The sequence below is a fragment of the Bos grunniens genome, chromosome 12 (assembly GCF_055505025.1).
Source record: "Bos grunniens cultivar Pamir isolate PY7600 chromosome 12, Bosgru_T2T1.0, whole genome shotgun sequence".
Lineage (NCBI taxonomy): Eukaryota > Metazoa > Chordata > Mammalia > Artiodactyla > Bovidae > Bos > Bos grunniens.
In genome coordinates, this window is record NC_141176.1 from 4,595,603 (window position 1) to 4,620,000 (window position 24,398).

The window sequence follows — 24,398 nt, forward strand, 5'->3', positions numbered from 1 at the left end:
TTATCAAAACAATAAGTGAAAGGTGATTATTAAGAGATCACTCTTAAAAGCTTACAGGAAATGAGATAACATGGTTGAATGTCCCTTTGCAAACTCCTGAAACACATTCTGTCTTTATCATTTACATGATGTCATATTATTCTTTCATTTTACTTCCAAATAAGTTATTATCCCCTTAAGAGAAAGAAGGTTTGATCCCACTTCATAAAGCAATGACTGCCATTAACAGATTCTAAGTAAACAGTTACTGCAAATATTCGGTAAAGATAATAATAGATTTTATGTTTATTAATTAACATATGAAAAAAACTTTTCCATTTATGAGCTCTGATAAACTGTGAGTTTCTAGGATCTTGTTGACTCCTCAACTATATAGACATTTCTTAATCATCTAGACATCCAGAGTAAATAACCCATGGGCTTATACAAAATGCACACATTAAAATTTTGAACAAAAAGCAAGCAAATATAAATTGAAGTTTAATTGTAATGAATTACATTTAGTTTTTGTGCAGTTTGTCTTATCCTCAACGCAAATGACTCCTTTAGGATAAACAGAGTTTTTCTTTTCAATATCTGTCCTATTCCTTGAGTTCTGTTCTCATGTTATACCACTGTTTGAAGCTCAAGCTCTTAGATTACACTGCCAGGCATACTATAATGTCCATAACTGAGACATTATTTTGCTGACAAAGGTCAGTATAGTTAAACCTATGGTTTTTTCAGTAGTCACATATGGATATGAGAGTTGGACCATAAAGAAAACTGAACACCGAAGAATTGGTGCTTTTGAATTGTGGCATTGGAGAAGGCTCTTGAGAGAGTTCTTGGACAACAAGGAAATTAGATCAGTCAGTCCTAAAGGAAATCAGTCCTGAGTATGCACTGGAAGCACTGATGCTGAAGCTGAAGCTCCAATACTTTGGCCACCTGATGTGAAGAACTGACTCCTTGGAAAAGATCCTGACACTGGTGTCAGGGGTGTGTGTAATTTCCTCGGTTCTGTCTTGCCACAGAAAAGATTTGAAAGGGTGGACAAGTATTACAGATCCATTACAGCTCAGAGGTTTATTTGGCAAACAAAGGCCAGCACACCATAGAGTCATGAGGGTGGGCTGATCCCAAAGGAGAGACCTCAGTCTACCTTAGCTTCCTATTTTTATATGTTTTGTCTCCTCCCCACTGAGCCTGCCCTATGAAAATTGGGCTAGCCAGGAAGGGGTCGTGTTTGTTTCACCTGAGGTTCTCACTCTGGTCCATGGATTTTCTTTGGTTCCATTATCAAGGGCTTTTCCCCTTCTTTGTCTTTTATCTACTGCCATTTTGGACTCCTTTTTCCTATTCTAACTACTTAACACTTGGAAAAATTGAAGGCAGGAGAAGAAGGGGACAACAGAGGATGAGATTGTTGGATGGCATCACTCACTATTAATAACTGGTCTAACCTTCCAGGCATATTTTGCATCTGGCTTATTAATGTCTTTTCTATTTCAAGATGTGTGCCAACATTTGGTCCATTTAATACCTATGTGGAGGACCTCTCTTACATATTAGCTTAGAAAGTACTTTGATCCTAAGCAAGTATTTACTATAGCACATGTGCTCAGTCATTCAGTTGTGTCTGACTATTTGAGACCCCATGGACTATATAACTCACCAGGCTCCTCTGTGGAATTTTCCAGACAAGAACACTGGAGCAGGTTGGCATTTCCTACTCCAGGGGATTTTCCAACTCAGGGATTAAACCCACATGTCTTGTATCTCCTGCATCAGCAGGTGGATTCTTAACCACTACATCACCTGGGAAGTCCTGCTATAGCACAGGGGACTATATTCAATATGTTATAATAACCTATAATGGAAAACAATTAGAGAAAATATATATGATATGAATAACTTTGTTGTGCACATGTAAATAATGCAATTTTGTAAATCAACTATACTTCAATGAAAAAAAAAAAAGTAATTTGATCCATTCAATTCCAGTAATTTTCCTCCTTGTATAATTAGCCCCTGACTTTTCATAGCCATATCTTGAGGGCTAATATCTTTCCACCTGATACATGTAAAATGCTAATATCCCTTCCATCTCATGCTCTCAGGTCATTGATACTTGCTTTGTAAACTTCTAAAGCTCTTAATATTTTTATTTTTCCTTTATCACAAGGTCAAAGACCTTCTGGCTTTATTTATCTATTTTAAGCACCACAGAATAAGGTCTTTGGAACTGCTCAGTTACTTTAAACATTTGTTTTTTAATTTGTTTACTCAAAATACCTAAACCTAGAATTATCTTCTTTTTCATTTAACTTTATCTGGAATATTTAATCTTAGAAATTTCTTAACTTTGTAAATATCTTATAAAAGGATGATGTTAACTTCAAGTTAAACTTTAGTGTCATTACACAGTACTCAATTTTTTTCTTGCTTGTTATTACAAACAACCTCCTTTCTGAAATTTCATAATTTTCTTACAATCTTTAGCCACCTTCCTACCTTCTACTTGCCTTCTAGTATTTTTTTGCCTTCTTCTATGTTAATAAATATAAAAACCTATGATATACCTAGGTAATACTTTGGAAATTCCCACTTAGGCTCTTATCTATTTCATACCCAACCACAATTCTTGCCCTCCAGTATTAAAGGCTAAGACTGCCATACTCTTAATCTTCATCTTATACTTGCTCAATGTCTTAGAGCTTGTTTCCTACCTTAGTAGTAGTAGTAGTAGTAGTAGTAGTAGTGTGTTCTCAGTCATATCTGACTGTTTGCAACACTATGGACTGTAGTCCACCAGGCTCTTCTGTCCATGGGATTTTCCAGACAAGAATACTGGAGGGGGTTGCCATTTCCTCCTCCAGGGGATCCTCCCAACCCAGGGATCAAACCTGGGTCTCCTGCATTGCAGGCAGATTCTTTACCATTAGTGCCACTTGGGAAGCCCCTTCATAATTTAGCTCCCCACCAATTCTTATATACTCAAACTTTCATTCCCTAATGCTGAGAACTTCTTTTCAATTTCTACACAGAAATACAAGAAAATAAAATTTCTAAATACAGCATTCCCCTGTGACTTTAGCTCAACTCATTTTCTTCCCTTTCAGTTCTATTTCTGAAAGAACAGTGATGAATCAGTCTATGTCTGTCTATCTGTTAACACACCATTATTGAAACCTTTCTGATGTCAGGCTCTGTCATCCCTACAGCTGGGGATGGTATGAAAAATATGATAGAGTTGATATGCCTGTTCCCATGGCACTTCAAGCTCTATTTGCTCACCTCCCATTCGATCTTCAACCTATGGTAATTATGATTCTACTTTAGCCATTTCACTGAACCAACTTTGCTCTTTACCTCTTTTTTTCTTGATCTCTATCAAAGCAAGTACACTTCTTTGGCATTTGTCTTCTTATGTATTTATCCTGTACTTTAAGGTATTGATCTTTTTACTTTTCTCCACTTCAGATATTTGTAACCTAAAACTTATCTTTTTCTGTTTCTGACTCTTTCTCTTAGTGTCTTTCATGGATCTTCTTTCTCAATCCACAACTTACAAAATTGTAAGTTGGCAGGCTTCAGGTTTCTAATACTTCCCGCATTCTCTTTTTATGGCTTCAACTATTATGAATAGCTAACATCAGACTGCTGTATTAAAAATGTTAAAAGTAAAGATACGCAAAACCTTGGGTATCCCCAGACTGTTTCAGATTCCTAATGATTTCAAATAAACTCATTATATTTTCTCATCTTCTTGATCTAAAGAAGATGTTGGCTGTTATTTATCAAATCTTGTTTATTTTTATTTCTAATTATCATTTGTGTGTTGCTTTCTCTCAACACATAACACAAATAGCCTATGCAAAGAGTTATTTGAGTTGTCTACAAAATGATATTTATATTGTCTCTTCAATGCTCTATACTTGTTAACAGAATATGCTGGTTAAAACTCATGTTTGATACCTTGTTTAATGCTCTTATAACATACATGAATAGAGATAGACATCATTAATCAAACACAACTTATCTTAGGCCATAGTTTTTATCATTGTTTCTAAACAAAGTTCCAAGAGTAATCTTAGGGGGAAAAAAATATAAGAGATGGTTTAGGGCTTAATACTGAATGAAAGTGATAGCGCTAGTCCCTCAGTCGTGTCCAACTCTGCTACTCTATGCACTGTAGCCCGCTAGGCTCCTCGTTGAATTCTCCAGGCAAGAATACTGGAGTGGGTTACTATTCATTTCTCCAGGGGATCTTCTCAACCCAGGTATTGAACTCAGATCTCCTGCACTGCAGGCAGATTCTTTACTGCCTGAGCCACCAGGAAAGCCCTGATATTGAATAGTGATAGTGATAGTGAAGTCGCTCAGTCGTGTCCGACTCTTTGCGACCCCATGGACAGTAGCCAACCAATCTCTTCCGTCCATGGGATTTTCCAGGCAAGAGTATTGGAGTGGGTTGCCATTTCCTTCTCCATAGCAATATATAAATACAATATGCTCTCTTTTGGCATTCCTCTGAAGTCAAGTGGAAATCAGATTAGATACACTTATGCATTTGAACTGACCCTAAGGAAGCAATGGCCTTTATCCATTGTTTATGGACAAATAGAATAATTTCTGAGCAAAAATTAAGAGAATATTTATTATTCTGTTCCATAGTAGGTCCATATACCTTACTTGTTGCTTGGAGTAATTATTATAACCCTACAAAAATTAAGTGAACCAAGAATAACTTCTATTACTTTGCTCTGATTGCATCATTTGTGCAGCTTATCTAATAAATTCAAATCAGTATTTTTTATTTACTGAAAACATGTATGCTACAAACCTGAAATTACTAATTAAGAAGAGTATTACATCATTTAAATTTTAACTTTATTTCAGAAAAAAAGACTCTGAATTGGGGTTGCATTAACAGTTCTCTATAACTAGACCATTTATACAAGCTATGTAGTCCTATTAGCTCACAAATGGGCACATGAAAAATGCTAATAGCCTAGAAAATCCACCACAAGGATAATATCTTGAACTTAAAATTTCTATCTGCAGTGAATTTTTGTGGCCAAGTTACAAAACACTCAATCTAAGGACTTATAATGGAAATGCAAAAAGACCTTTAAATTTAAGAGCAAGGAAAGATACTGCTGTCATATAAAAAGAATTCTTTTCCTACAAAAGGTGGAATACCTAAGTCATTGTTATGAAAAATACCTTCCTTCTTAGTTATATTCAATCTGCAAATCATAGACTCATTCTTGCTAGCAAAAAGTGACTTGGATTTGATTTTAATGTTGATTTTTTTTTCATGCTTCTCCTCATTCTGCATCTGTTCTGACTCTTCCTTTCAATCATTTCCTTTGTGATTGCTTAGCTTCATGCTTCCTATATTTTGTTAGACTAAAATGTAATGTACTCACGGTTTATATTGGCAGGTCCATGCAGCTAGTCAGCTCTGAAGGTGGCTTTCATTTCAAATGGGCAAGGCAGGGGAGTGTTGTAGAGGGGAAAGGCAGACAGCAGAAAATGGAGGCAGAGGGGAAGAAAAACCCTATTTATATTTCTGAAGTGACTGATGTTCCTTTATGCACAAGTTATTCCAGAAGAGAATGCCTCTCTTCAGATAAGTACTAAGAGCTGTGCCATCTGCAAAGCAAGATACCTGTTTTAAAACACATAACTGGGATTATTTTTAATGGTGTAATACCTGTCTTCTATTTATTTATATTTGGTCAACTATCCTTTGGTCTGCTGGCTTCATTAGTTCCCATTTCCTCTGCTTTTGGCTCATCTTGTATTCTGCTGTGCACTAGTAATGAATTGGTTTTGGAGAAGCATCTGTTCAGAAAATCTCTTCTATTTGAAGATTTTCACAGTGTGCCAAGTTGTTTGGTCATCATATTAACCAATGGAAAAAAAGAATTAGGTTTTACTCTACAGTTTTATTTTTTAATATAATAGATCTATAATAAAACTATAATAAATGACTCTCTATGCCCAGACAGAAAAATTTTATTTTCATTCCTCTCATTAAGAACCTTCTTAGATTTCCAGGGATTGCATGAGCAACAGAATACTAAATTCTGCCTGTATACGTGAGCAGTAATTATATATTCTGGGTTGCAGAAAGCACTTGACAGGGCTCTGAGGAAGTCTGTTCCTCATTTCATCATTTCATGCAGCCCTGGTCTTGCTGACTGCACAGAGCACTAATAGAACATGTTAATGGAGTTTATTCTGTCACAAATGCTGCCAGTTAAAAAGATGATTGCCATGTATGGAAAACCAGACTTTCTGACTTCTTCCTAAAGATGTATAGAAATATTAAATCTGTTATCTGCCATAGTGGAAATGAATAAATATTGACTTCCTAATATGAGTGCAGGTGGACTTTAGTATTTCAAAGTAGAAATTGCAGACTTTTTTGGACATCTATGATTGCAAAACCTATAGTAAATTATAGTTGCTTGATTTCTTTGTTAATGTATCAGACACCAATATGAGTGTGCATTTTTTTCCCCAGAAAGTCAAATTATCTTGAACAGAGAGATGAGAAACTCATATTTGATGAGCTGAATTTAAACCAAATTGTGCTGTTTAATAAGTAACTAGCAGCCTTGGATTGATGTTGATAAAGATGTAAAAACCAAATGTTGTTTCCCAAGCTGCAAAATTGCATGTTATTCATGCTAAAATATGAAGCTGATTATAAGATTCAATGGTAATCAGACTGAATTAATAGGAGTCCTTTAATAATCCTTCATTTTCTCAATAGTTCTGACAATTCAAGTAAATAAAAATTGAGAGCATATGACAGTTCAGAAAATGAATTTAGCATCTTACTTAGAGCCTAAAATATTTCTCCAACTGATCCATAAAACTACGTAATTAAAATATAATATTATGGACTTCAAGGCTTTTGAAAGAATATAGGTTTCCACAAGGTTTCTAACAGAATGGATTTAGAATGGATTCCCACTTACATGAATCTAATTTCCACTTACATGAATCTAATTTATAGTTGAAGCTAATCAAGAATGAAAGACATGTGTGGTTGTTGTCAGCATAGAACAAAATTCCTAATTGTGATGTGTACAATATATCACTATTTTAATTTAATGTTTCCCTAGATAAGGCCAAAGCCTTTGGCTTTCTTCCAGGTAAATAAAATCTAGTAGAAATTAGTGTTTCTGAAAATAAAGTCTTGAGTTCACAAAATTTTTTAAGTAATTTTTTACAGCATTTTAAAAATGCTTTTCTACTCAAACCTCCATGAGGTTAAAAAAGATTTTTTTGTTCATAAGTTACATAAATGTACTCCACTATGAAAATGTTTATACATTATATGTACAAATTTAAAGATGGAAATAGATTCATTATAAAGTTTATTGCTGAAAATTCAGCTTTAAAACTAGACCTTTTAAGATTTAGAAGCAGTAGTAATCATCCAAGAGAAGAAAGTAATTTCATGACCACAAATTTGGTGTTTTCTCATAACAACCTCAACATTCTAATTTGTGGGTTATACTTCTGTCTCCAACTCATGATAGATTAAATGTTATATTTGTCAATTTAGAGACCAGCATTTTAATAATTCATCTTTTGAATGAAGCATTCATTAAGGACAATGATAATGGATTTGCATTGGGAGGATATTTTACCTAGTAATACAGTCAAGAGGTCATTTTCTTCTACTTCTGGAGATGGTAGCTCATTCATCAAAAAAATCATCCTAACAAAAAGTGACTGTAAACACTAGATCTATCACAAAGTTATTCTTCAAACAGCACAGTAAAGCAGCCAAAATTTCTAGGATTTAAGGATGCAAAGAATTGAAGTTCCCAGAGAGAAAGGGAGCATATTGATTTGAGTTTTATACTATTTATTGCTTGTCTCTTGAATGTATTTATTGGTTCCTATGCTAAATATGTGAGAGGATAAGAAAGTAAGCAGAAAACAGTAGCTAAGAGAATAAAGTGGTGAACACAGCACTCATTATAGTCTTATAGAAGTAGGTTTAAAATTTGCCAAAGGATGTATATGTCTCCAGAAATATTTAATAAATGCCTAGATTTCAATCAAGTATTAACAGGGGAGCTGGGAGAAGGAGCAATGATTGAAAATTCAGAGGTAAAAGAAACCATGAAAACTGAAACAGAGATGTTCATGATAATGAAATTATAGGATACAGATTTAGAAATAACTATATAAATTCAAGAAAATAAATTAAAATGCAAAGGATTTTATTAATGATATGAAATCCATGAGAAATAATTAAGTGGAAATTCTAAAATTGAAAAAAAAAACAATGTAACGGAAATTAAGAACTAAAATTGACTTTATGTTAAGATAAGCACATGGAACTGCATAAACACTGAAGTGAAAAGATGACTTGTTGAGAGATTCTTATGGTTTGTGCAATGGGAGTGACTAATAGAAAAAAAGGGGAATATTTTTCAGGCAATATAAGACAATAGTTTCCAAAGAGAAAGCCATCAATCTACAGATGAAGATGCTTGATAAACCTCAAAATCTTCACATTAAAAACAAATCAAAAATAGGGAGACAATCTTGAAAGTAGCCAAAGGAAAAAGAAAACACAAAAACTTCAAAGGAATAAAAAAAAAAAAACCTGACAGCTGCGGTTTTCACAGAGGTGATGTTAAACAAAAGAAAACTGACAAACTTAGATTGCTTTAAAAAAAAATAAGCCAATACCCAAAATTAAATACCCAGCTAAAGTATATCTCCAAACATATAGAGACTGAACATAATTTCAAAGAAGCAAAAAAAAAAAAAAAATGATATTAGTTTACAGTTGCTTTTGCTTTCTTGCTGGATGGACTATCCAGAGCACAGCTCTAAGATGTAAGATTCAACGTGGAAAAGCTAACGTGTTTAGAATTTTGAGGGGGTGGGGATGAGTGCTTAGATAATATACTATGAGAAAAAGAGCTCTAAAGGTAGTCATAGAAGTACAATAGAGGTACACGTGAGTTTTGACTGACTGCTGCTGCTGCTAAGTCGCTTCAGTTGTGTCTGACTCTGTGTGACCCCATAGACAGCAGCCCATCAGGCTCCCCTGTCCCTGGGATTCTCCAGGCAAGAACACTGGAGTGGGTAGCCATTTCCTTCTCCAATGCACGAAAGTTAAAAGTGAAAGTGAAGTCGCTCAGTCGTGTCCTACTCTCAGCAACCACATGGACTGAAGCCTGCCAGGCTCCTCTGTCCATGGGATTCTCCAGGCAAGAGTACTGGAGTGGGGTGCCATTGCCTTCTCCATTTGACTGACTAATAAATTTCTTTTATGTAGACTGATATTCCTTAGGTCAGCCAAAGAATAATTGCCAGATAATGGAAGAATAGTGAGTCTATAAACCATATAATTTCCAGAACTGCCACCAAAGAGATATATGAGTTCCAACAAGCCTCAGAGGGGAACAAAAAAAAAATTCAACAGTGATCCTGAAAAGGCCACAGTTTATAAGGAGAAACAAGCCCTATCTAGATAAGAGAACATTGGAGTGTCTCTTAACAAAGAGGGTCTCTTAACAAAGGCTTTAAAAGAAACCTCCAAAGAATCAGTCTAATCCACATGATAAGTAACTGCTATCCAGAGAAAACTCATACCTTTAAAGAAAACATAGAATCAAAACCATAAGCACAATATCTACCACACAAACAGCAATTAATAGACATGTAAAGACACAAGAAAAACAGATCTGAAACCAAGAGAAAAACCTGTTTACAAAAGTGTACCTAAAAAAAAATGTTAGGAATGGTGGAATTAGCACACGAATTTACTGGAAGAGCTATTGTAAATGTATTTAAATAAATTCACTGGTGGTGCAGTGGATAAGAATCCACCCACCAATGCAGGGGACCTGAGTCAATTGGAGCAACTGAACCTGATCGCTGTAACTACTGAGCCTGTGTGATGCTGAATCTGCTACAACTACTGAAGCCTGAGTGCCCAGAGACTGCTTCACAAGAGAAGCCACTGCATTGAGAAGCCTGTGTACCACAATGAAGAGGAGCCCCCACTAGCTGCAACTAGAGAAGGACCATGCAAAGCAATGAAGACCCAGCTCAGTCAAAAATAAAAATATTAAATGTATTTAAGAACCTACAAAAATAGACATAAGAGAAAAAAAATGGAAATATAAAAAAACTGATTTGAATTATCTATAGATAAAAATTAAAATATCCTATATTAATGAACTTCTATACAAAATAGGTACTAAATAGAAAAGATCAATAAATTTAAAACCACAGCAATAGAAACTCTTCCAGCTGAAGCACAAAGAGAAAGAAAGCTGAAAATAAATGAATGAAGGCTTCGTGGTCTATAAAACTTTATCTAGTAAGTCAGAGCCCAAAGGAAATGGAGTGTGTGTTAGAAAATGTTAAAATGTAATAAATAAAATATTTCAGACTAGATGAAGATTAGTACTACATAAATCAAAGAGTCTCAACAATATTTAAGGAGAATAAGTACAAAAGAAACTATAACAAATCATTCCACAGACGTAATCTCTGTAAACCAGAAATAATTTTTTAAATGTCAAAAAAAAATCTAGAAAAAAGGAAAAGAAAAATTGCATACAGATAAACAAAGGGAAAATGATCACTATCTCATCAGAAATATTGTGTGCTAGAAGACAATGAAATAACATTTTAAAATGCTGAAAGAAAAACAACTTAGAATTGCATATCAAGAAAATACCTTCATATAAAAGAAACCATCACTTATATTAAAAACACTGTAAAAAATGAAGGCCAATAAAAGATAGCTTGGCAGAATGAGAAATAAAAAAAATATCACAATAAAATTTTCACAAGAAATGTGAAAGAAAATTCTTCAATCCTGTACAAAAGAACTGAAAAAAAAAAAAAAAAAGCACAACAACAAAAACCCTAACAGATCTACACAAGGAACAAAATGCCTGAAGTTGGCAAATATGTTATTTTTTAAAGAATAATTGGCTTTTAAAGGAAAAACAATAGGAATGTAATATGAAATCTATACCCTAATAAATCTACAAATCTGAAATAATAGAAAGGATTAATAGGAAAATTAGTAGTGCATATTTTGGAGGATTTTACACAACAGTGTAAGGTATCTTTTGAATGTAGACTATGATAAATTAAAAAAAGCACAAATTAGAAATCTTCAGTTCTGTTCGGTTCAGTCACTCAGTTGTGTCCGACTCTTTGCAACCCCATGAATCGCAGCACGCCAGGCCTCCCTGTCCATCACCAACTGCCGGAGTTCACTCAAACTCACGTCCATCGAGTCAGTGATGCCATCCAGCCATCTCGTCCTCTGTCGTCCCCTTCTCCTCCTGGCCCCAATCCGTCCCAGCATCAGAGTCTTTTCCAGTGAGTCAACTCTTCGCATGAGGTGGCCAAAGTACTAGAGTTTCAGCTTTAGCATCATTCCTTCCAAAGAACACCCAGAGCTGATCTCCTTTAAAATGGACTGGTTGGATTTCCTTGCAGTCCAAGGGACTCTCAAGAGTCTTCTCCAACACCACAGTTCAAAAGCATCAGTTCTTCAGTGCTCAGCTTTCTTCACAATCCAACTCTCACATCCGTACATGACTACTGGAAAAACCATAGCCTTGACTAGACGGACCTTTGTTGGCAAAGTAATGTCTCTGCTTTTGAATATGCTATCTAGGTTGGTCATAACTTTCCTTCCAAGGAGTAAGTGTCTTTTAATTTCATGGCTGCAATCACCATCTGCAGTGATTTTGGAGCTCAGAAAAATAAAGTCTTACGCTGTTTCCACTGTTTCCCCATCTATTTCCCATGAAGTGATGGGACCAGATGCCATGATCTTCGTTTTCTGAATATTGAGCTTTAAGCCAACTTTTTCACTCTCCTCTTTGACTTTCATCAAGAGGCTTTTGAGTTCCTCTTCACTTTCTGCCATAAGGGTGGTGTCATCTGCATATCTGAGGTTATTGATATTTCTCCTGGCAATCTTGATTCCAGCTTAGAGAAACTAATTAAAGAAAATTCATGATAAATACTGTAGAGGAGATAAACTGAAATATTAATAAAATCTAATAAAAGTCACAAGCTGGAGTGAAGATTGCCATATACCTGTACTTATTCCTTTTTTAATACTGTTTTACATTATGATGTAACCATGGGATACTGAATATAGTTCTCTCTGTGATTCTATGGACTGTAGCCCTCCAAGATCCTCTGTCCATGAGATTCTTCAGGCAAGAATACTGGAGTGTGTTGCCTGGCCCTTCTCCAGGCCCTTCTCCAGGAATCTTCCTGACCTAGGACCTGAACCTGTATCTCATTATGTTTCTGGCATTGCAAGCATGTTCTTTACCACTCTGACTTACTTGGTATGATAATCTCTAGATTCATCCATGTTGCTGCAATATTTTGTTCTTTTTACAGCTGAGTAGCATTCCTTCCATTGTATATATGTACCACAACTTCTATATCCATTCATCTATCAGTTAACATGTTGTTTGTTTCCAAATCTTGGCTACTGTGATTAGTGCTGTTATGAACATACAGATGTATGTGTCTTTTTGAATTAGAGTTTTTTTGGAGTACATGCCTAGGAGTGGGATGCTGGGTGCTGTGGTAGTTTTATTTTTAGTGTTCTGAGGAACCTCCATACTGTTCTCTATAGTGGCTGTGCTAACTTACCGACTCGTCAACACTGTAAGAGGGTTCTGTTTTCTCCACATCTCTTTCAAGTTTGTTATTTCTTGTATTTTTAATGATGGCCATTTGTCAGTCTAGATTTTTAAAGAGAGAAAGAGAGAGACAGAACTATATTCTCTCTTTTAAAAAAATTAATCTTCTTGTAATTCTATATGGTGACTGACTGGACTTATTGTGGTGGTCATTTTGTAATGTGTACAAGCATCACATTATTAGATTGCAAACATGAAGACCACAGGGGCTTCCCTGATGGCTTAAATGGTAAAGACTTTGTGCACAACATCAGAGACCTGGGTTTGATCTCTGGGTCAGGAAGATCGCCTGGAAAAAGGAATGGCAACCCACTCCAGTATTTTTGCCTTGAAAATTCCATGGACAGAGGAATCTGGTGGGCTACAGTCCATGGGGTTGCAAAGACAAATGAGCAACTAACACCACCCCACATGAAGCTAATTTAATGGTATGTCAATTATACATACATTTTAAAAGAGAAGAAAAATAAAAAGAAATAAACCTTAATACAAAGACAGAGACACATACAAAGTAGATGGGGAAAAGTATAAAATGACAATAATAGTTATAAGATAACTGGTGTAGTGACATTATATCAGGTAGCATACACTTAATAGAAAAAAAGACATTGAGAAACATTTGATAATTATAAATGTCATTTCCTTATAAAGATACACAATATTCTATGTGTATTAAATATTATATCTTCATAACACAGCTTCAAAAACACTTAAAGCAAAACTGAGAATGAAGATAAGACATTGACATATCCATAATTATAATTAGAGATTTAAAAATTCTCTCTGATAAATTTACTGAAAACTCAGAAAATCAGCATGACATATTGTAAAGCAATTATTCTTTAATTAAAAATAAATTTAAATAAATAAAATTTAAAATCTAGTGACACAAGACACTAAAACAATAGGATCAGTCATTTTGACCTAATTGATATCTATGGAATGCTTCTTTTCTAACGTGAAAAATGCCCAATGTTTTTCAAATGCACATAAAGTAGTTACCAAAGCAGCTCAAATTTTGGATCATAAAACATAGAAATCTGAAAATATACTTTTAAGTAATTTGTAGGTTTAAGAAGTCACAAAGAAAGCAATAAAACTTAAGTAAATAGTCAAATCATATTCACAGTTTAAAGGACTTAAAACTGTTATGCCAAATCTCTCAGTTTGATCTCCACAGAGTCAAAGCAATTTCAATAAAATTCCAGTAGACTTCCTTACAGAATGTGACAAACTTCTAGTTGAAATCACATGAAATATTAAATTACCTAAAATATATATATTTATATAAATTTATTAAACTCATAGGACATAATATTTAGTTTCAAGATTTCCTACTAAGTTATAGTGATCAAGGTCATAAGCAATTAGAATAAGGGCAAAATCATAATTTAATTAAACAGAAAAATAAAAATCCAGAAATAGTCTCTGCCACATATAGAAAAATAACTTATTGCATTTATGATTATATAACTACATGTAACTGTTTAGATATATATGTTAATTGATATTCAACAGAAGTGCCAAACAAATTATTTGAAAATTATTGCAAAATAATACTGGTAGAATAATTGAAAATGTGTATTAAAAAATCCTAGAATCCTACTTTACACTACATACAAATTTAAACTTAATATTCTTCATGCTATGTTAAGTCACTTCAGTCGTGTCCGACTCTGTGCGACCCCATAGACAGCAGCCCACCAGGCTCCCCCGTCCCTGGGATTCTCCAGGCAAGAACACTGGAGTGGGTTGCCATTTCCTCCTCCAATGCATGAAAGTGAAAAGTGAAAGTGAAGTCGCTCAGTCGTGTCCGACTCCTAGCGATCCCATGGACTGCAGCCTACCAGGCTCCTCCGTCCATGGGATTTTCCAGGCAAGAGTACTGGAGTGGGGTGCCGTTGCCTTCTCCAATATTCTTCATAGATCTGAATATAAAAACCAAAATAATAAACTTCTTAGAAAAAAATAAAGAAAGCCTATTTTTTTTTTAAATTTGGGGCTAATGTACACTTCTTATAAAACAGAAAATTAAAAATATTAAAAAGTCACAAGACTCCATTAGGAAAAAGACAAAAGGAAAAGACCAGGAGAATTTATACTGACATCCATACATGTGTACACGCACACACACATATAATGTGTGTGTATATATGTATTATATATATTATATATATATAATGTGTATGTGTGTGTGTGTGTATTTCAGCTTCATTTTTAAGCTTTTTGAAAGCTCAGTTATTTGACCTAATTGGTCAGCTTCAAAGAAGAGATAGGTGGAACTTTACATTTTACATATTTCTATCACAAAAAAGTACAAGGTTAGCATGGTTTGTATGAACCTCTGTGTCACATTATTGTTAGAGATAAACCATAGCACCAGAATCCATTCTTCCTTGTTAGCACTAACCCAAATACATCACTACATATAGCTGTGTTGACTGAACATTTTTTTTAATATGGGAAAATATCTCCTTGTATCTTGTATTTAACCTAAGGATGATAAAGTAAATAAAATAGCAGTTGGAATATACATATATATTACATATGTATGTACATATATTACATATGTATGTACATACATTACATATGTATATACATATTGTATATGTATACATACGTTTTACGTACATATATTTCCCAAAAAAGAAGCTTATGAATTTTATTCCAAAAATATGTCAGTTATTGCAAAAGTATTTATCAAGGGAGAGAGAAAATTTTAGTGAAACCTAAAGGGTAGTAAATTTATAGTGAATATCCCTGTTGACTAATGACATTGGATATATACTCATTAATAAGCAAATGCTACATCTTTTTCTGTGAAATGTTTTAACATTTTACCAATTTTCATTGTTTCATTAATCATTTTAATATTAAGGTCTACATATATTTATACATTTTGATTATAAATCTTTTGATACAGATTAATGTATTTGGTAATCCAAGTCTATGCCCCAAACACTAATGATGAATATGATGTTGAATGCTTCTATGATAACCTGAAAAACCATCCAGAAGTAAAACAAAAAAAAGAATGTCCTTTTCATTATAGGGGACTGGAATGCAAAAGTATGAAGTCAAGAGATACCAGGAGTAACAGGCAAGTTTGGCCTTGGAGTACAAAATGAATCAGCACACAAGCTAAGAGAATTTTTTGAAGAGGCCACACTCATCGTAAAAAACGCCCTCTTCCAACAACACAAGAGAAGACTCTAAACATGGAAACTTGAGATGGTCAATATCGAAATCAAGATGTAAACATAAGACCAGAAACTATAAAACTCCCAGAGGAGAACACAGGCAAAACACTCTCTGATATACATCACAGCAGGATCCTCTATGACCCACCTCACAAAATATTGGAAATAAAAGCAAAAGTAAACAAATGGGATCTAATTAAAAGCTTCTGCACAACAAAAGAAACTATAAGCAAGGTGAAAAGAGAGCCTTCAGAATGGGAGAAAATAATAGCAAATGAAGAAACTGACAAACAACTAATCTCAAAAATATACAAGCAACTCCTGCAGCTCAATTCCAGAAAAATAAATGACCCAATCAAAAAATGGGTCAAAGAACTAAATAGACATTTCTCCAAAGAAGACATACAGATTGCTAACAAACACATGAAAAGATGCTCAACATCACTCATTATCAGAGAAATGCAGATCAAAACCACAATGAGGTACCATTTCACGCCAGTCAGAACGGCTGCGATCCAAAAGTCTACAAGCAATAAGTCCTGAAGAGGGTGTGGAGAAAAGGCAACCCTCTTACACTGTTGGTGGGAATGCAAACTAGTACAGACACTATGGAGAACAGGGTGGAGATTCCTTGAAAAACTGGAAATAGAACTGCCATATGACCCAGCAATCCCACTGCTGGGCATACACACCGAGGAACCAGAATTGAAAGAGACACGTGTACCCCAATGTTCATTGCAGCACTGTTTATAATAGCCAGGACATGGAAGCAGCCTAGATGTCCATCAGCAGGTGAATGGATAAGAAAACTGTGGTACAGATACACAATGGAGTACTACTCAGCCACTAAAAAGAATACATTTGAATCAGTTCTAAAAAGGTGGATGAAACTGGAGCCTATTACACAGAGTGAAGTAAGCCAGAAAGAAAAACACCAATACAGTATACTAACGCATATATATGGAATTTAGAAAGATGGTAACGACAACCCTGTATGCAAGACAGCAAAAGAGACACAGATGTATAGAACAGTCTTTTGGAATCTGTGGGAGAGGGCGAGGGTGGGATGATTTGGGAGAACGGCATTAAAACATGTATAATATCATATACAAATATAAAAATCAGATTGTTTATTTCATTGCAGCAGAATGGAGAAACTTTAAATGGTCACAAAAACAAGACCAGGAGCTGACTATGGCTCAGATCATGAACTCCTTACTGCAAAATTCAGACTTATATTGAAGAAAGTAGGGAAAACCACTAGTCTATTAAGGCATGATCTAAATCAAATCCTTTACAATTATATAGTGGAAGTGACAAATAGATTCAAGGGATTAGATCTGATAGACAAAGTGCCTGAAAATCTATGGATGGAAGTTCATAACATTGTAGAAGAGGCAGTGATCAAAACCATCCCCAAGAAAAAGAAATGTAAGAAGGGAAAAAGGTTATCTGAGGAAGCCTTACAAATAGCTGAGAAAAGAAGAGAAGCAAAAAGCAAAGGAGAAAATGAAAGATATATCCATCTGAATGCACAGTTCCAAAGAACAGAAGAGAGAGAGAAGAAACCCTTCCTAAGTGATCAATGAAAAGAAATAGAGGAAAACAATAGAATGGGAAAGACAAGATACCTCCTTGAGAAAAATACAGATACCAAGGGAACATCTAATGCAAAGATGGGCACAATAAAGGATAGAAAGGGTATGGACCTAACAGAAGAAAAATATATTAAGCAGAAGTGGCAAGAATACACAGAAGAAATATACAAAAAAAAAGTTTTTAATGATGCAGATAACCACAATGGTGTGTTTATTTACCTGAAGCCAGATATCCTGGAATGCAATGTCGTGGGCCTTGGGAAGCATCTATACAAACAAGGCAAATGGAAGTGAGGAATTCCACCTGAGCTATTTCAAATCCTAAAAGATGATGCTGTGAAAGTGCTGCACTCAATATGCCAGCAAATTTGGAAAACTCAACAGTGGCCACAGGACTGGAAAAGGTCAGTTTTGAATCCAATCCCAAAGAAAGGCAATGCCAAAGAATTAGCAAACTACCAGACAACTGCAATCATCTCAGATGCTCGCAAAGTAATGCTCAAAATTCTCCAAGCCAGTCTTTAACAGTATGTGAACCATGAACTTCCAGATGTTCAAGCTGGATATAGAAAAGGTAGAGGAACCAGAGATCAAACTGCCAGCATCCACTGGATCATAGAAAAGGCAAGAAAATTCCAGAAGAACATCTACTTCTGCTTCATTGACTAGGCTAAAGGTTTTGACTGTGTGGATCACAAAAACCTGTGGAAATAATCTTAAAGAGATGGGAATACCAGACCACCTTACCTCCATCATGAGATATTTGTATGCAGATCAAGAAACAACAGCTGGTACCCGACATGGAACAATGAACTGATTCCAAATTGGGAAAGGAGCATGTCAAGGGTGTATACTATCACTCTGGTTATTTAAGTTAAATGCAGAGCACATCATGCAAAATACCAGGTTGGATGAAGCACAAGCTGGAATCGAGATTGCCGGGAGAAATATCAATAACATCAGATATGCAGATGACATCACCCTTATGGTAGAAAGTGAAGAATAAGTAAAGAGCTTCTTGTTGAAAGTGAAAGAGTAGAGTGAAAAAGTTGGCTTAAAACTCAACATTCAGAAAACTAAGATCATGGTATCCAGTCCCATCACTTCATGGCAAATAGATGGGGAGAAAAAATGGAAACAGGGAGAGACCTTTATTTCGGCTCCAAAATCACAGCAGATGGTGACTGCAGCCACAAAATTAAAAGACGCTTGCTCCTTGGAAGGAAAGTTATGATCAACCTAAACAGCATATTAAAAAGCAGAGACATTACTTTGCCAACAAAGGTCCATCAAGTCAAAGCTATAGTTTTTACAGTAGTCATGTATGGATGTGAGAGTTGGGACTATAAAGAAAGCTAAGTGCTGAAGAAGTGATGTTTTAGAACTGTGGTGCTGGAGAAGACTCTTGAGAGTCCCTTGGACATCAAGGAGATCCAACCAGTCCATCCTAAAGGAAATAAGTCCTGAATATCCATTGGAAGGACTGATGCTGAAGCTGAAATTCCAATATTTTGGCCACCTGATGTGAAGAAGTGACTCTTTGAAAAGGCCCTGATGCTGGGAAAGATTGAAGGTGGGAGGAGAAGGGGACAACAGAGGATGAGATGGTTGGATGGCATCACTGACTCAATGGACATGAGTTTGAGTAAACTTCGGGAGTTGGTGTTGGACAGGGAGGCCTGGCATGCTGTGGTCCATGGGGTCACAAAGAGTCATACACGATTGAGTGACTGAACTGACTGAACTGAAGGATCACAAGGAGATGAAGATTGTAAAATTCAGAGATTCCCATAACTATGATATTACAATGTGAAGAGAAATCAAGATTCCAAATAGAAAAATTGGCGTTTCCCTTGTGGCTCAGTGTTAAAGAATCTGCCTGCCAATGCAGGGGTATGAGTTCAATCTCTGTGTTGGGAAGAACCCACTCCAGAATTCTTGCCTGGAAAATTCCACAGACAAAAGAGCCTGATGGGCCACAGTCCATGGGGTCGCAAAGAGTTGAATACAACTGATCCACTAAACAAGCATGCATAGAGAAGTTGATGCTGAAACTTTAAGGAATCTGTCACACGTACTAAATGACCCACGTTTGGACATCAGATTTACAGTAGGCAATTCAAATGTGTGCTCAACAGAATTATAACTCAGTTCTTACCATGAATTTTCAGTATTGATTGAAAGTTGTCCAATCAAAATGGTTAAATTTTCAAATTTCAAGAATTTGACATGCTTTTGAGTATCATTCAAACTGTAATTTTGCATCTTGTTCCATTTTATAAAAATATTTTTTACATGAGATCATCTAAAATAAGAATATAAAATAAGAGTATCCAAAGTTATGCAGTGGAAGTTGCTCCACTACAATATTCTAAGTTTAGAATTAATGAGTGTATTTAGAAGGGTTGAATATTAATAATAGTATATCAAAACTATTTAATTATTTTTATAAAATATCCTATATTAATTCAAATCTGTTATCAAGTTTATTTCATTTATTTTTTATTTTTTTTCCAACTACAATTTTATTTTATTTTTAAACTTTACAAAATTGTATTAGTTTTGCCAAATATCAAAATGAATCCGCCACAGGTATACATGTGTTCCCCATCCTGAACCCTCCTCCCTCCTCCCTCCCCATACCATCCGTCTGGGTCGTCCCAGTGCTCTAGCCCAAGCATCCAGTATTGGGAATTCAACCTGGACTGGCAACTCGTTTCATACATGATATTATACATGTTTCAATGCCATTCTCCCAAATCTTCCCACCCTCTCCCTCTCCCACAGAGTCCATAAGACTGGTCTATACATCAGTGTTTCTTTTGCTGTCTCGTACACAGGGTTATTGTTACCATCTTTCTAAATTCCATATATATGTATTAGTATACTGTATTGGTGTTTTTCTTTCTGGCTTACTTCACTCTGTACAATAGGCTCCAGTTTCATCCACCTCATTAGAACTGATTCAATGTATTCTTTTTAATGGCTGAGTAATATTTCATTGTGTATATGTACCATGGCTTTCTTATCCATTCATCTGCTGTTGGGCATCTAGGTTGCTTCCATGTCCTGGCTATTATAAACAGGGCTGCGATGAACATTGCGGTACACGTGTCTCTTTCCCTTCTGGTTTCCTCAGTGTGTATGCCCAGCAGTGGGATTGCTGGATGATAAGGCAGTTCTTTGAATTTCTGTGTGTTCCAGACGGTGGAGAACACTTAGGGAACTGATTACTGGCTGGAAAACTATTTAATTATGAAGGAAAAGGTATTTGAATTCTTCTATTGATTTCAAAATCATGAGTGAGAAGATGCAAAAAATTGCATAAGTGTCTTCATAGGGCTTATGTTTTTCATTGTATGGTGTATATACACATTTCCAAAGGATGGGATTAGAATGTAGAAGATGATAAATTTCCACACTGATGATCATGAGGAAGCTACATTTCTTTGCCATGATGTTTTGAAATAAGATATCACTGAATATCATTTATGATTTTTTATCTAGAAAAATGTACATAGATGATAACAAAGAACAACAGCAGATTTGAAGATAAATGGAGGTATCTCAGTCTATTATATCTATTATCTATATTCATTGTGAAGTATTTCAATTAAATTTTATCCCACAAATAAAAGGAACCAAAAAAAAGTAGAAAATTTAATGCTGCAATTTACTGAAATCAATTTCTTTTTTTTAACTGATATTTTTAAGGTCAAATAAAGTTTTATACAGAAGCTAGTCATTTTATATGGTAATGACTTTCAGGAGGAGTAAATAATACTTGTGTGATTGTCATTGCTGAGGAGAACTGTTATCTAGCTCTTGTTAAAAGTGACTATTGCCAAGAATCAGAGCCAGGTTTCACCCATAAATTAAATTGATTGTCCTTTCTTTATTTACACAATTTCATATTTGAATAAGTAAATATACCTACATTGAAAAGCCACATACTGAATAACCAAGCAAGAATAGCATATTTTTCTTATAAAAATTTTGAATTCTTATTAATATTATAGTTACATTGACATTTAAAAAATAATTTAATTCTTGGAAACAGGTAAGTGGCCATCTACTTCTAACATATTACAATCCTCGAAGTTATATTTTTTCCCCTACATTAAATCATCTCAGCTATTTTAACTTTAAAACCATGTAAATGGCCACCTAACCTCAATACAATAATGAAAACTGTGTTTTTATGAAAATCCTTTTCAGATACATTGTTTTGAATCAGAAAAAAATTCATACCTTAAAAGCTGTGATATATATGTCAAACTTTGTGTTTTTATATTTAATACAATTCCTGTGGGTATATGAAAGCGAGACATTGGCTTTCTATAGGACTTTAGTAAAACTGGGTTTCACCATGTATGATTTATTACTTTTGATGGGAATTACATCTCGACGAATGTGGCATAAAGCCACTACAAGTTCGTTAAAGACAGCTGCTCTCCAGTTACTCTTCACTTTGGTGCTAATTTAATACAGAAAAGAAGGAAGATAAAATCGCAGTGAAACATTTCCCAGGGATCTATACTCTTCCTTAATGCTTCTTAAAAAATTATCCCTAAGGAAGTAACTGCCCTATTTTTTATGAAAACAAAGGACGCAATTTAATTTCTTATAACAAACTGTTATTGATGGAAACAGTCCAGCAAACAAAGGCAAAGGAGAGAAATATGTTTAATACTCATAAAGGCTACAAGGTCAAATTTATATAAAGACAATTGTACAAAGAAGGAGACCCACAGTTTTCTACTTACACAGTTTCAGGTCCCAAAAGAGATGTGCCATTTGCAATGATGCTCCCTGTCTATGGTGAGCATTTTGCAGACCATTCCTAGGTGGTCCCATTTTGCCTGTGTTCGATCTTTATAAAGGGTGCAGTTTCCCTAGTAATCTGGCTTTTAGTATAGAGCAGCCAGAAGTGAAGCGTGAGTCAGCTGTATCAGGGAACAGGAGTTTTTTTTTCCCCTGGGACTCCTCGTGTTCACATCTTATCAGGTAGCAAGCTAGTAACTGCAAACTACATAATCTTGTACCATTTGGTATTTCTAGGCATCCCCACACTCTGATCATCCCAGGATATTCCTAAGTTTCATGACATCCACACCCACTATTAGACAAGTCATTGATTCCTAGACATATTTGTTTAGCCCCTCAAAATAAGAAACAAGTAAAATACTCTTGACACTTTCTTTTAACTTTATTTTTTAAATTAAATTTTTATTGGATCATAGTTGATTTACAATGTTGTGTTAGGTTCTGCTGTACAAAAAAGTGAATCAGTTATGTGTATACATATGCATTCATGGTAAATTGCTTCAGTCGTGCCTGACTCTTTGGGACCCTATGGACTGTAGCCCACCAGGCTCCTCTGTCCATTGGATTCTCCAGGCAAGAATACTGAAGTGGGTTGCCATGCCCTCCTCCAGGGGGTCTTCCCAATCCAGGGACTGAACTTGGTCTCTTACGTCTCCTGCACCGGCCGGTGGGTTCTTTACTACTACCACCACCTGGAACACCACACATATGCATGTATCCACTTTTTTAGATTCTATTCCCATATAGGCCATTACAGAGTAATGAGAATAGAGTTCACTATGCTATAGAGTAGGTTCTTATCATTTGTCTGTTTTACTAGTTTGATTCTGCCAATCCCAATTTCCCAATTGATCTTCCTCCTTTTCCCCCCGCAGTAAGTTGTTTTCTACATCTCTGAGTCTATTACTGTTTTGTAAATAGGTTCATTTGTATCTTTTTTAAAGATTCCACATATAAGTGATATCACCTAGTATCTGTCTGTCTCTGCTTTACTTGACTTTATTTTAATGAGTCACATTTGAAATGGCTATACAGCGGTAAAGATATTTAAAAAAATAAGTCATCGTTATTTTTATAGTTTAGATAAAAAATAGATGATTAAAATCAGTATACCAAATTTCATCAAATGTACAATGCTATTACATGTAAGAATATGTAATTATTTTATTATGATTAAGAGGCCAACAATAGTGTTGACAATTTACCTGTACTCTGATGTCAGAGATGTTAAGCTATAAAATGGATTCTTGACACAAAGGAAACAGTGTATCTTTAAAAAGGAACTTTAAAAATATTCTTTACCTGCAATCTATTACTATTATAATAGTAATAATAGTAACAATTTTCTATGTGATCTTAAAATTACACTTACCAATTAAACAAGTAGAAGGATTAATATTTACAACATGCAAAATACTACATTTAGAAAGGTTTGGAAGGTTTAGGAATTAATATTATGAGAAAAGTCTTTACAGAATCCTACAGGCCAAGCAAGGGTTGGAGGTTTTACTATTTCTGATGTTTTTCTACAAATTACAACATGCTTCACTGGGGCCCAATAAGAATGCAATGCTCTACTTCTGCCAAGTTTATAAATCTTTCATAGTGTAAGACAAATTAAAAGCAAAGTATTATCTTTAATAAGGAACTAATTATTGTGGAAAATGCTTATATGAAAGAGTTGAATAGTCTTCTTCACATTAATCCTCAGTTCAGTTCAGTCGCTCAGTCCTGTCTGACTCTTTGCGACCCCATGAATCGAAGCACGCCAGGCCTCCCTGTCCATCACCAATTCCGGGAGTTCATTCAAGCTCATGTCCATCGAGTCGGTGATGCCATCCATCCATCTTATCCTCTGTCATCCCCTTCTCCTCCTGCCCCCAATCCCTCCCAACATCAGGGTCTTTTCCAATGAGTCAACTCTTCGCATGAGTTGGCCAAAGTACTGGAGTTTCAGCTTTAGCATCAGTCCTTCCAATGAACACTCAGGACTGATCTCCTTCAGAATGGACTGGTTGGATATCCTTGCAGTCCAAGGGACT